The sequence below is a fragment of the Pecten maximus genome, chromosome 13 (genome assembly GCF_902652985.1).
Source record: "Pecten maximus chromosome 13, xPecMax1.1, whole genome shotgun sequence".
NCBI lineage: Eukaryota > Metazoa > Mollusca > Bivalvia > Pectinida > Pectinidae > Pecten > Pecten maximus.
The window spans coordinates 35,210,119-35,226,391 of NC_047027.1; positions in this window are offsets into that span (position 1 = coordinate 35,210,119).

The following is a 16,273-nucleotide window of genomic DNA, read 5'->3' on the forward strand; positions in this document are numbered from 1 at the left end:
GCCACTGGATCAACCAGGATTAGATAGTCACTGGATCAGCTAGGATTGGAAGCCACTGGATCAACCAGGATTGGATAGCCATTTGATCAACCAGGATTAGGTAGCCACTTGATCAACCAGGATTGGATAGTCACTGGATCAACCAAGATTGGATAGTCACTGGATCAACCAGGATTGGATAGCCACTGGATCAACCAAGATTGGATAGTCACTGGATCAACCAGGATTGGATAGTCACTGGATCAACCAGGATTGGATAGTCACTGGATCAACCAAGATTGGATAGCCACTTGATCAACCAGGATTAGCTAGCCACTGGATCAACCAGGAATGGATAGCCACTTGATCAACCAGGATTGGATAGCCACTTGATCAACCAGGATTGGATAGTCACTGGATCAACCAGGATTGGATAGTCACTTGATCAACCAGGAATGGATAGCCACTGGATCAACCAGGATTGATAGTCACTGGATCAACCAGGATCGATAATCACTGGATCAACCAGGATGGGATAATCACTGGATCAACCAGGATTAGATAGCCACTGCATCAACCAGGATTAGATAGTCACTTGATCAACAAAGATTGGAAGCCACTTGATTCAACCAGGATTGGATAATCACTGGATCAATCAGGATTGGATAGTCACTGGATCAACCAGGATTGGATAGTCACTGGATCAACCAGGATTGGATAATCACTGGATCAACCAGGATTGGATAGCCACTGGATCAACCAGGATTGGATAATCACTGGATCAACCAGGATTGGATAGCCACTGGATCAACCAGGATTGGATAGCCACTGGATCAACCAGGATTGGATAGTCACTGGATCAACCAGGGTTAGGTAGCCACTTGATCAACCAGGATTAGATAGACACTTGATCAACCAGGATTAGATAGCCACTTGATCAACCAGGATTGGATAGCCACTTGATCAACCAGGATTGGATAGTCACTGCATCAACCAGGATTGGATAGCCACTGGATCAACCAAGATTGGATAGCCAGTTGATCAACCAGGATTGGATAGCCACTTGATCAACCAGGATTGGATAATCACTGGATCAACCAGGATTGGATAGCCATTTGATCCAACAGGATTGGATAGTCACTAGATCAACCAGGATTGGATAGCCACTGGATCAAGCAGGATTGGATAGCCACTTGATCAACCGGGATTGGATAGTCACTGGATCAACCAGGATCGGATAGCCACTGGATCAACCAAGATTGGATAGTCACTGGATCAACCAGGATTGGATAGTCACTGGATCAACCAGGATTGGATAGTCACTGGATCAACCAGGATTGGATAGCCACTGGATCAACCAGGATTGGATAGTCACTTGATCAACCAGGATTAGATAGTCACTTGATCAACCAGGATTGGATAGCCACTGGATCAACCAGGATTGGATAGTCACTTGATCAACCAGGATTGGATAGTCACTTGATCAACAAAGATTGGAAGCCACTGGATCAACCAGGATTGGATAGCCACTGGATCAACCAGGATTAGCTAGCCACTGGATCAACCAGGATTGGATAGTCACTGGATCAACCAGGATTGGATAGTCACTGGATCAACCAGGATTGATAGCCACTTGATCAACCAGGATTGGAAGCCACTGGATCAACCAAGAGTGGATAGTCACTGGATCAACCAGGATTGGATAGCCACTGGATCAACCAGGATTGGATAGTCACTGGATCAACCAGGATTGGATAGTCACTGGATCAACCAGGATTGGATAGCCACTGTATCAAAGTAGGATGGGATAGCCGTTCGATCAACCATGATTTGATAGCCATCTGATCAACTAGGATTGTAAAGCCACTGTCATTAGTGTGTGAAAATTTAGTCTACGGGAACGATATATGTTTTAACAGATGTGATAGAGTGAAGGTGTTAAATTATAAAAGGACAAATAAAGCATACTCACGCAGACCAATACACTTCGTTTGAGTCTCCCTGCTCCTTACAACAGAAGTTCAACATTCAAACAGTGTAAGATTTTTGTACGGAAATCGGTTAAAGAGACAACTTAATCGTTATAACGAGAAAATGAAGTCGTTATTACGACATAAACTTTCTTACTTCATCCGGCACTCACCGGCTTCCGTATTTTTGTGCTACAAACAAAGATCTATTGTAATGTCGGACAGGTAACGACGATGGTGCGACAGGTATGTCCCGATAATTACGACAGTTACAATGGTACTACACACACTAATTACAACATTGGTAATTAGTACTATTGAACCACACTTTTTTTACCCGTTCTGTTTCGCACACTCTATAATAGCAGTCACTGTCAGGGTATTTATATACACTGTACATGTATATATGTGAAACACGTGTGGGGTATGTGTTGAGTTAGTCTATACAATGAATGGGGAAAACAAACTCCCTTTATCTACGATAATAACTTTAGCACAAAAAATGCCTTTGCTTGTGACTGCCACAGATATTCTAAAAAGGCATGTAGCAATCAAAAACTGAAAATCAAAAACCCCATCCGGTAAAATCCCCCCCCCCCCCCCCCCCCCCCCCAATAAATAAATAAATAAATAAAACAAAAAACCAAAAGCAAAATGAAAAAAAAAAATAAAAAAAAATAAAAGAAGAAGAAAAAATGACGAATTAAAACATTAACACAAATTGTTAACTGTTTACATAAACGGATAAATCATTTTTAAATTTAAACAATCCCAACAACTCTACAAATGCATCCTCAACATATCCAATCCTTGAACTTGTCACACTTCCAGCAATCATGAAGTTTCCAACACCGCTCATTTACAGCGGAACTGGCTGCCATAGAAACACCACCAACGCGCGCCGAATGACAACCTTGATTGACGCTGCAACAACATACTTTATTTAATCTAGCAATGATTACCTCCCTTACATCAATATCTCTTTCGACCTTGTCTTAAATGATAATATAACACCCCATCCGGAACTCTTCGGGTTTTTTTCTTCAAAATACCGAGGATAATCCGAATGATAACACCCAAGATGAAACATCAACTTCTGCAGCAGAAACATATCGCTATAGTACTTAAACAGTACAGTACAGTAAGTTAACACAATACTCCCTTTCCGATATTGATCTGTTTTTTAGTCCCCTGCCGTTTGAAAACGGGGGGACTATAGGTTTACCCTCCCTCCGGCCGTCCGTCCGTCCGTCTGTCTGTCTGTCTGTCTCACAATAGTTGTCCGGACAATCCCCCCTAAAGAACTACTCCGATCTTAACGAAATTTGGTTTACATGATCAGTATATTATGTAGTTGTGCATCCCACATTTGTTGTTTTTTTCGATTTTTCAAAAAAAAAAAAAATGGGAAATGAATAGGTGCACTTCTAGCTCAGGCAGGGGACTTTGTATTGCTGTTGCAATACTATCCATCCTTGTTGAATTTATATGATACAATGAAAGACATCCTTGTCGAAACGCAAAAACTCTGCAAAATATTATACTATCATGGTCATACCTCTCAGCATTAAAACATAATTCGAACTCTCAGGCTTCTTACAAAATGTATTGCAATCTTATCTGGATTCACTACATCTTTTTTCCCACTACAGATGAACTGTTTAACCTCTTGTAAACTTGCAAAGTTTGTGAGCCTAATTAATCCTGATATATGCGGATTGCACAGAATATGAATATGATGAATAGTTTCTGTCCATTAGCCTAGTAAAATAAAGCGCAACCTTGCATAGGCGCACTCGGTAGCGCACACGCACCGTAGCGGAGATAGAATTCTCCAATCAACGAATAAGATCCAAAACACGTCGAGTTTTTGCTATCACTTCTCGGTCTTAAAAGGTGTGTGACAATATTTTACGCCGGGATTTGTATTCCTGCAGACACGGCTCGAGCTCTCCATATCTCCACATTCCCCGCCTATTTTGTTAAATTTTGTTTGCAAACTTCTGTAAGAATCCGCTGCGCGGATTCATACAGTTTGCAAACAAAATTTGTTTCAAACCCCGATGAAACTAAAAAAAAAAATGACATCAATGCTTAAATAGAATTGAATCGAGTCCAATTGAATACATAGGCTAGTACTGCTCATAAAATAATTTGGCTAGTATAGATATATTGTCCGGTTACCAACTTTGTTGACATTTTCACTGTAGTTATACATTATAATCCAATATAACTTACCACAGAAGTGGGCAATGACTTCCATAAAAAATGAGCCCTCTAAAATATGTTTAAAATGATGAAATGTATCGTGATTGAGATTCCCTAAATTTATTAGTTTACAAATCCTTGCTATCACAAATCCTTGCTATCACAAATCCTTGCTATCAAGTTGAGATTATGATTTATATCGGACTTGACTGATGACCATTTAAACAGATATGAAACTAAACTATTTTGATTTGTGTCTTTAATTTTAAATGCAACCATAGTCCTGTAGTAACTGTTTTTTTCTGAAACAAAAATCTTCCCACAATTTGACATTTAGATGACAATTTTTCCGGTTCCAGATTTGACATATTAACACTTGTGAAAAAATGACAGAGATTCTACATTTTTACAAATAATGATATTTTCCATCTGATTTATTCATCATTTCAAATTAAGATTCTGTAAACTTAATTTTATGTAAAAAAAAAATCCATTTAAATTGTTTATTTATCTATTCATTTCATTTTTTTAAATTTTTATTATACTTTTTTTTAGAAACTGCAGTGTTTATTATCTGTCCATTTACTTTTTTATTTATCCTCTTCAATGTTACCTTTTTGAAAGGATCTTTTTTCATTTTGTTTCTTCATAACGTTTACAAACAGACATACATTTTTTATCTTATTTTTTTTAATTGAAGCATTTTGGATAATATGCTAATTTGTTAATTTGTAATATTGTTCGTAATAACTGATTGTAATTAATTATCAGCAAAACATTTTTTATCTTGATAACCATCGTTTCTGAGTATTGTTTAAGACTTTTCCAAAATTGGTTTCTTAATTGTAGTAAATTCAGATGCAATTATTTTCGCTGTTAATTTAAAAAAAAAAAAGTATTAATATCAATAAACTTTTGTCCCTTTTAATAACAAAAAATAATCTTTTATTGTTGTCACATTTGAAGATTTAATATGAGGCAAGATGACTTACCGTTCAGTTTTAACATTTGTATTTATTTTTTATTAGTTATTTTTGGTTCAGAAATTCAGTTTTACTACTAATTGTAATCTAGATCTGACTGTTGACCAAGCCTAAACACATTATTGGTAAAATTTCGGAAAAACATTTAAATTGACACCTTCAATATTAGAACAAGAACAAATGAAGGACCTGCTTATAAATCTTCCATCAAACTGTAAAAGTATTTACCGAAAACATTTCAATCGCCTTATTTACAGAACTAATTTGTAATACATGATGTTAGAATTCATATATCTACGAATGGAGAGGGCGTAATAATTTACAACAACACAAGGTACAATGTATATGTAGTAGGTCCCTTTTTGTTTGTGACAGTTCTACCTATTTCAATCGCGTGTAATGTAGATCAATATATAATAAATGAGTTTGTACCGTGGAAAAGGATATCTGAACTTGAGTGTATGAGTTTGGTCCACGAGGATTGTCGAGTCACCATTTCCTTGCATTAATGTTACGTCAATATTAGATACATAAGAAGGGAAACATAAAGGGGTCTCAACTATCGGGATACGGTGATTAAGCTGTCGAACCCTCAGTTAGCCTTGTGTTTAGCAACTTAAGAATCTTTCCTCTTTGGTTGAGATCTCCTGTCTCACCCTAAAGGGAGTGAAATATTATATCAATCACATCCCTAGCAACCATGGGATCACCCTATAAAGAATAGAGATATATTAAGCAATAAAGTTCATCCGTTCAAAGTTTGCCACTCGGATGTTTTTAATTTATCTGTTATAAGGTGTAGGTAAGTACTCAACTCGGCAAAACAAGGAAGATAGGCGTATCTCTATCATTCAATGAAATACAGACAATTCATATATATAGCAAGAAACATTTCCTACATAGGTAGAATGCAACTCGTTTAATAACATTTTTCATTGGAAAATAACAATATGGCGGAAGGGAAATCACTCGATGAAGCACAAAGCCATTGTTACGCTCATTCTTCCGCATTTCATTTAAGAAGTCAACGGAAATATTACCTGACCATGGAATTTGCGTTCAGGATACCATCCGGGAACTTTGCTACCTTGATGAGGCCCTCTTCCTGTGGAGGTTGCTGGATTCAATCCAACGGCAATAATGACGTCATTCTAACTGACAAAACCGGAAGTAGGGTAAGCCATATAACATGTGGTTCCAGCATTACTGGGATGGGGTTTTCAACGACGAGTGAGATTTTTATCTGCGCTAGTAATCGCATTATGCATTCAAAGATGCCAAATAGTAAACTGTTGACATTTGTCTGTACCAAAACTTTGATACCACGTGACCTTCACGTGTCATCCGTTGGGGATGTATACGTCGCTCTTGAAGATAGTTCTGTCTATACCATGTCACCACGCAGTGAGCGGACTGTGATAAAATATTCCGCCCGAGGCCACAGAAAAGCTCGAGCCCAATTCGACCGGAAAGGAAACCCCATTTTTGTCAGACCTTATAGGATTCAAGTGAGCAATTCTGGGAAATTCGTGATTGTGATAAACTATACTGACCATAACAACAGTCACATTGTTGTTTTAAATTCAGATGATCTCACTTTACATATGAGGTATCTAGGCAACGGGGAAGTCGTGGTGTATGGTAAGGAAAAGACAGTTGATGCAATGACATTTGCACCAAGAAAGATGACGTATACAGCAAAACAGGTCACGCCTACTCAAACAAACATGACGTTTACACCAAGAATGCAATATGCTGTCACCGACATTGGAGTCGACCTAAATGACAACATCCTAGTATGTGAGTATTATAGCCGGTCGATACAGTTACTGACCAGTGAATTTGAGCCAATGTTGACCATTCTACCTACACAAGACACACGTGCCCCTCCTCATGTCACTGACCAAATCTGACCTGTGGGTGGGATTCGAGGACGGCTCCATTAATGTGTATAAGGTTAACTATAACCCGGAACCGGAAGCTGTCGTTACGCATATGTGATATACCTTTATGGTATAACACTCGTCCTACAGAAAGCAGTACACAAATTAGCAAGTGAATCTAAAACCGTCAATCTCAAGAAGATTTAAGAAGAAAACGCATACCATGAGGCATCGCGAAACTCAACCGTCGTAAGTCATCTAACTTAAGTCATCGGAAGAAGAGCAATTCCAGATGGGAGCCATTATCTCTTCGCAACCGCCTATGAAGTATTAGAGGAAAAACAATAACGAATCTATTTGTTTCATATCAATATGCACTTTATATGATACTAAGGAATATCTTTATACTCGACCGAGTTAGGTATCGTTAAGGGTTCTGATGTACACAATTTATCACGTTTTATTTTGTGTTATTACCTTTAATATGGAGTGCATTCATCTGTCTATAAATAATATTTCTTTGTTTTCAAGGTAAATACTCAAATGTGTCAGGTCGAAAAATTCTTTTCATTCTTCTATGAAAGAAATTCCGAGAATGGCGCGAAAAATGTAACGTTACAATACGACAATTGACGTTGCGTATTGATTTGAGAAAAAGAATCCCGTTTAAAACCAGTAAAATCGTACATAAAACATGTTTTAAATTAGAAAATCATTTTCAAAAACTAATTATAAGCGTTGATGTCAATTTTTTTTTTTTAGTTTTATCGGGGTATGAAGCAAATTTTGTTTGCAATCTTCTGTAAGAATCCGCTACGCGGATTCATATAGTTTGCAAACAAAATTTGTTTCATACCCCGATGAAACTAAAAAAAATGACATCAATGCTTAAGTGAACAGACATCACTAAGAAACCACGTGTTAAGCCGGAAAAAAAATAGGAAGAGAATAGAAAACAGAAATCGACGTCTATTGTTTATAAATATATATATCCATAATTGTTACTGCTACTTGCTGTTTGGACAGAGATTTGCGGGGCAAAATCGATGAACCTACCACATAGAAAAACAAAAACAAAAACGTTCACTACGTAGCACGCACTGCCATCACATCGATTCAACTCGCGGTGTTATTCTGTTAAACCTTTTGGTTATATTATTTATTTATTTATTTATTTTTACCATTTGTACACCACCTAAGATGTTTTCTAATTAATTATAATAGGCCCTCGGCGAATTAATTTTTGACCGAAGGGATCGTTTTCACAACATAACGATATGTATTGTTGTTTATTCATATTATATGTATGTAACTGTTGTATGTCTATATGTGATCCTATGTAATGTACTGGTGTCTCGAGAAAGGGGCAGATCGTCTCGATAATTCGACAATTTACTTGTCTGTACTGTCGTTATCATTACATATACATTTGGCACAGCAGTTTCAATTTGAGTCAATGTTAATCTATGGATGAGTCTATGAGCAGATAGATGCATTTAAGATCAAATGACGTGATTGTTGTGTAATTTGACCAACTTCATGGAAATGCTTCGCTATGCGCTATGAATGAATCAAACGCAGTGAGGACAATGCATGTGAACAATTGTGTTACTATCGCGTCATTTCAGCGTTATGCTGACTATCATCACAAAAAGGCTTTGGACTGTGTGTCAGATTGGTTGCAATCAATCATGAAAAGGAAATGGATTTAAATATGCTATTCTTTCAAATAAACCTACAAGGAAAAAGATGAAATTAAGAACATATTTATTTAAGAGGGAAGTTTAACGTATGTACATGTAAATATAAAATATGTACATTTTTAATTATTGTCACCATCAAACAATATGATTCACCATCACGTTCTTCTAAAGCGCTATATATAATGATTACATAATTTGATTAGGTATACGCAGATAACGAAAAATTCAGTAAAGTATTCATCGCTGGATTTGACGCAAACCTCGGAACAAACTATGATCGGAAGATGCGACTTATGTTTGAGAGAATGGGGAAACAAAAAATAATGTTGGTGCCCATCTACCCTCGAAACTCCAGGGGGGTAACTTTCGCTTTCTGCACATCTGGGATCAGTATGTCACGACAAATCAAAAGTTTAGTCACCACTATCCTGTGGAAGAAACAAAAGACTCGAATTTTGAGGTCACCCTACCGTTCAATTGACTAGCTTATAGATTACACTAACGTGTGCCAAATCATATTGCCTTTGTATGGACAATAAACTATATTTAAACTAAAGTATTGACTGTCTTTGAACTTTTTTTCTCCTCCGCTGTGATATTCAAGAGAAATGATCAGCTTACATTTTATCTTGCACTAATCATATGGCTAGTTGTTTGCCTTTGATTTCACCATGAAATATTCCTTGGGATAAAGAGACCGACGGTGGCCGAAACCAATGGAGTATCGATGAGCTGACGTGCTCTCGTGCAACATGAAGTTTGATACAATACTGACACACAAATGTCATTACTTATTAGCATAAAACCAAAGTAATAAACTATTAACATGATTCCATCATCACAAACATGATTATAAACACATATGTTTTAGACATGTGCTGTTACTAGAATACAGAACAAACATAATATTTCGCTTAACACATAATTAATGTACAATAAAACGAACATTTGTTGATTGAGTTAACATGTCAACGATAATTAGGTAGAATTTGAATGAGAGTTGTTGTGCAAGTTATGTCACCTTTAAATTGTAAAATTGTCATTTGAAAACAATAAAAACGATCAAAAAATGAAGGATATTTCATCCAGTTATTTCACCCTGTTTTGGATGGTGTGGGGAATCTATCAACTGATACTGAATATCGAACAGTTATTTCATCTTCTTTTGGATAGTGTGGGGAACTGTCGATTGTAACTTTATATCGAACAGTTATTTCACCCTACTTTGGACGGTGTGGGAAATCTTTCGACTGTTAACGCCATCGACCGACAACTGTAAAAGTAATAATAAAAATATTATGATTTTCGTATGTGTAGTAGTATGTGTATTTAAGTAAGATTATAGATATGATAGAGATAAAACTGTTATGGGTTCGGCAGATTGCGTGTGACAGTAGTGTGCTACGTAGATAGTATATATGAAGGTGCATGGTCGGTAGGTCGGCAAGATCTTCACGTTGGGTTGAGGCAGTATGTAATGTCAGAACGATAGGTTCGTGTTGTGCAGATGTGGCAAATTGGAATTTCCAACGTAAAATGTTATAAAAAGCCTACGTCAGATACAGAAATGAAAAAAACTCCATATATAATGATAATAAGCTCATAATTCTAATTAAAGATTGAACAAATAGATTGGCTTGTGAGGACAGGGGAGATATCGCTAAATGACTTTGTCTGTGCAGGCCATAATTCCTCCTTTTGTTTTGGGTGGGTTATATATTACTTATGAACAATTAAGGATAATTTCCTTGTATGGAAGTTTTGTTTTTGTCTTCATATTAAGCCTATGTTGATTGGATGTCGATTTGTTTTCTCAAATTTGTGGTTTTTTAATTGCTTAAAATGACAATGGTGTACATGTTAACTTTATCTAATTTACAACAATGGCGAAACAAGTTATAACAACTAATAAAAATCAGTTTTGGTGTCGCAATGTGGGAATTAACTTTGGGAAACCGATTTGGTCGGACAAGTGACGTCTTACCTTTTCACGTCAGAACGGGAGATGAAACCCTACTGCCTATGTGGAATGTAAGTGTGATACCTCTGTGCCTCTTCTTAAGGGTATACTTTCTAATTAATTATGTTTTTCATGATTAGGAGGCTGCACCAATACGTAAATAGAGATATACATGTAGGTAGCTTAAGATATCAATATGATTAATGCAAAAACACACCTTTTTACACATTACAGTACCATTCAGAGTGGACGGATGAACCTAGGGAATGCCACCTTTTTCACGTGTGGTCCTACGTCATTTTATTTTCAGTAGAGGTATATATTTTCGTTTTTCGAATCTTTAAACATTACTCTTTATTATCGTATATAGAAAATACCTATTCCATATGTTAATTACTCAAGAAAATGACTACAAGCCATAGAAACACATTTCGTTTAGGGATTTGGTTCAGGTTAAACAGTACGATTGGCTGATTAAGTTATGTTAGTCCTAAAAAATTCCCAAATGTAAGTTCATTACAGAAATGGGAGGAATGTCTATATAACCATTTATACCTGCTACCATCTCACATTAAATAAACAAATGTTTACAATCTTTATTAACACATACATGTAAACAATGGAATTCTAGCTTCAAAATTACGGTCAATGATGGGGCTGGATACTCTGTCCTCAGAGTCATAGACTTTCAAAAAATCAGAACTAAAAATAACTTTTCCACTGAAATTACATCTGCACTGTATGTTGTTAGATATCACGACGACACAGGTTAAAGTGTATGGACCTAGATACCCGTATCACTTCAGATAACCCTCGCCAGTTGTCCTGTTGGTACAGAGGGTTCATTGCTGCCTCATACGATGTAATTTTCCATTGGTAGATAGCGATAACGGTTGCATTTATGGTTAGATAGATAACAAAAATGCAGTCGTTTTCACTTCGCACAGCATGGTAGAGTTAGAGGCAGCCATCCTCGGCAACACTTCCCTGTACCTTAATGTCTTAATTAATAGGTTGAGGAATTAGTATAAAAACTATCCTTGAATGCATGACAAACCAAACGTCGATTTGATATTCAACCAATGTTTTCTTTAGGACATAGATGAAAATTAAAATTTTTAATAATTATAGGTATATGGAGGTTAATTACACTTCTGTTTTGAAAAACTAACGTCACTCTTCCGGTTTTGAAAACCTACGTTAGTATCATCAGAAAAACGGAAACCAATGACTTATCAAAACAGCTGAAACATAATGAGCCAACCAATGTCATTATGATTGACATATCAAAACGAAACCGAAATAGAAAGAACCAATGTATGCAAGGATTTTTTTAAATGAACCACTGTCATCACGATTGTAACATCTCTGCTATAATCTCAGTCCATAACAAGACAGAGAATGTGTATTTCTTTATTATTCTTCCCTATCGTGCGCTCCATTTGCACTGTTATCATTCACAAGGAAAGCTTTCCTGTCTGTTATCATTAAATAATTATTCTGTACTGTAAGTCGATACAGGTAAGCAAGAACAACCTGCATTTATAACACAGGATCAGACAAGAGGAAGACAGAAATCTCCGGCCACTAAATGATTATAAAAAGGCATACCCAATATCCACAGTACCAAAATGCCTAGCACGAATGTCTAACCCCTGAACAACTCTGACACACGAAACAGCGCCAACAATATCAAGTCCTCAATCAGATGAATGGAGCACCAGGATCGCAATGCGTGTGTGTATTTGTGGCCTACAAAATATGCAGAAAATCATCGTCTCTGTTCTCACATCGTGTGGTGTTTATGAGAATCATGAGATACACAACAAACCAATGTATCTGTTCTCACATCGTGTGGTGTTTATGAGAATCATGAAAACAAACCAATGTATCTGTTCTCATATCGTGTTGTGTTTATGAGAATCATGAGATACACAACAAACCAATGTCTCTGTTCTCACATCGTGTGGTGTTTATGAGAAGCATGAGATGCAAAACAAACCATCGTCTATGTCCTCCTGTCGTGTGGGGTTTATGAGAATCGTGATATACAAAACAAACCATCGTCCCTGTTCTCCTGTCGTGTGGAGTTTATGAAACCGTATTGACAACTTTGAGGGCGCATTTACAAGTTAGTTCTCTGTAATGCAACCCCAAAGCTGACAGCCCGAACTCATTATACGGAGACGTCGGTTCTAGGAATACAGGCCTTTTCCGATGAGGACAAATTGTCTGCTACAACAGTACAAGACAAAGGAATTCTGTTCGAAACGCTGCAAAATAATTATAGAAAAACAAAATATTATTTATCTGATGCTTTGATATTCATTTAAATTCGTATACTTTTTAACATGACCCTGTTGTAATAATGCATAATACCTTACAGTACCTTAAATTTTAAAGACGCCTCTCAAAATGAAAAAAAAAATGATTTAATTCAGAAGATTTGAATACTAGTCATAGTATTTGCACTTATGAAGAGTGACCACGTGATAATATTAAGTTAAATTTCATTTGATTTCATAGAACATTACAGAATCTCAAGGGTTGATAAAGATGACAAAACGAGGATCACATTAACTAGTTGATTAACATAGAAAGAAAGTAAAAAAAACATGTATCATAGTACCACTTCATTTATTTAGTGTTAAACAATTATTAATTATTGTTATTGTTACAACACGACTTCTCAAGCCGGAAGTTGAATGATAGAGATAAAAGGATTCTGAAATGCTTTGATCTAGCCGGACATTAATTGAGGTGGAGATAAAAGTAGTTCCGGTGATAAAGGGGGCGTGGTCAATATATTTGTTTTCATAGAGGTATGAAAAAAATATATTGACCAATAAGATTTCAGTATTTGGTATGAAAACAAAGAAAAATTAATTATACAAAATAGGGCTTCACAGAGGATTGTACGAAAGAAGAACAATATATGTATATATCAATTTGTCGTTGCTGTTAAAGTTGAAATGCTTCAATACCCGTTTCACGATATTTGACACAGCTACATAACAATACATAAATATGTTCTTAATCTTATAATGAGATGCAGCATATCAACATTGGTTATCAGTTTAACGTCGTAACATTGCGTAAGACTTAAACGACCTAGTATCAACGATAATGTGTGTGAAGTGTTGTATGACAATGAAATCACGTGATAGCATGAGGTAAACAAAAGTGTCTCAGTTTTCTTTCATTGATTTCACTTTTTTTCTCCCTTTTTTCGTGTTTTTTTTGTTTTGTTTTTTTTGTTTTGTTTTTTTTTTTGTCGGGTGTGTTTTGATTTTTGATATTTTTTTCATCTATCCTGATTTTTATCTATCAATTCATTATCAAATTATTTTTAATGCGATTCATCTGAATTCGTTACAGAAAACCGAAATGTAAATACACGTAATATATATCCACATTACGTAGCCAACTACTACACTCGTTCGCATCTCTCCAGTATCTCATCACACCATACCTTCTTTCCCTTGTTGACTTCTTCACACCCTTCCTACGATGTATCCCTGATGGCCTGGTCGCTGTACCTTGGAGTCCCGGAGAGTGTCGTTATAACCTTGTACTTTGCTATCCTGACCTCATGTCAACGGAATCAGTCAGGTAACTGCATTTTTTGTTCAAAAAACGAGACGATTACAATGAATAACATATTATTTTTAATTCTTTTTTTTTTTTACTCTTCTCACAGTTACGGAAGCTTATATATAGTTGATTTACTTATACTATATACTCTATTCAAAGATAATTTTTCATCTAATTGTACAAAACACACTTAAGGATTAAACTGTCTTTTTTATGTCTATGGTCGATATAGATGCCAGAGCTTTGCAAACAAACGTCCGATTGTGCGCTAGCACAATATGACATGTTTGTTTGCAAAGCATGGATTGATGTCACGTTTTGGGTGTCAATTATGGTCACATAGACTGCAAATCTTTTTACTTAGTTTATATCGTGGCTTTGCCACCAAAATGCAAATATTATATTTTAGCACCGTTCTGTACGAAGTAAAACAAGATACTGTAGAGCCAAATGATCAATAGACACTAGCAATAAGCATTTTTAACAAATTGAGATATAGATAAGGTAGAGCTAAACTTAATTTAACTACACAATATAGCTGTTTCGTATCTGTAAATCGCATCATTGTTGCTAAGGGAGGCGAGCAAAATGCAAAATATGTCGAGACAAATGCAAAACGTTGGAAGGAAAGGTGAGAAAAACCCTTAAATCACAGCTTTCTCTCGAGATCCGAAAACCAAACGAACATGAAAAATACCGAGGTGTTCCTTATTTTCTTTCCTTGCAGTATTAATCCTATTTTTTTTATTAGACATTGCTACATTTTCACTTTGAAATTAACCAGGAAATATAAACCACCAGGCCAACCCACCCCTTTTACATAAAATCCTAAATCTATTGATTGACATTCCATGTGTGGTCTTATCTGGTCAAATATAAATTTATTTGTCGGTTTGTTAAATTTTCCTTTTATTTATTTATTTATTTTTTATTTTTAAGATAATTTTAACAGTACATAATACATTTGCAAATATATTTTTCCATACATACACACAATCATTCGAATACTAATCGTTATCCAAAATTCAACATTATATTCAAGATAAAATTATATTAATGATCTATAGTGTAACTGCCAAATAACTGTGATATGTACCGTTTTTTAAGAAAGAAGGAATGAGAGATAAAAGAAATTAAAGGAAAGTTAGAAGATAATCAGAGCAGAGAATGGGGTTTTAAATCAGAGAGAGAAGGGTATATGAGGGACTTTGATGTGTCTAATAAACAAAAAATGCTGTACTTGAATTTGTAACTTAGTAAATATATTCCATTATTAGTTGGTTGTAATGTCCCGTGCTGATTTAATAGGCCCGATGACGTTATACAATTTATATAGCATTATTCAAACATATCTTTTCCTTTAGTCTTGAGTGTGACAATATATTGAAATCAAATAAATATCCTTGGTATGTTTATATTGTAACATATCTGTCACATAAATTTCACCGTGTAAAACTTTACAGTCAACAAGGAAATGAAAAGAAGACAAAATCAATACTTATTCATTGCGTAATTTTAGCAGATTATTTATTCTGTCGAAGGTCTTTTAAACTATCGATGGCAAAAATTACAGACAGCTCTGTAGTTAACCTTAACAGCTAATTGTAACAACTTACAAAATGGTAGACAGTTTTATGATTGAATCGATTATAAATAATTATCAATGTATAAAAACCTTAATTTGAAAAAAAAAAATCAATAAAATATAGATGAACACAAAGATATATTTATCAAAAGACAAATAGAAATACAAATAAAATGATTAAAACGTACATTTAAATAGGTAAACAACTAGATTTTTGAAAAAAAATATACCTTGTAGATACGGCAGGTACATGTAGGAAATAAAAAAACACCAAAAGCTCAGAGTCTAGGTATTATATATGAAAAAAATAATATCATAAACACATTCATCTGTAAAGCATAAGCATGAAATATAATGAAAGCGTTGATGTTTTACAGATCAACGTGCTTTTATTATCAATATATATAT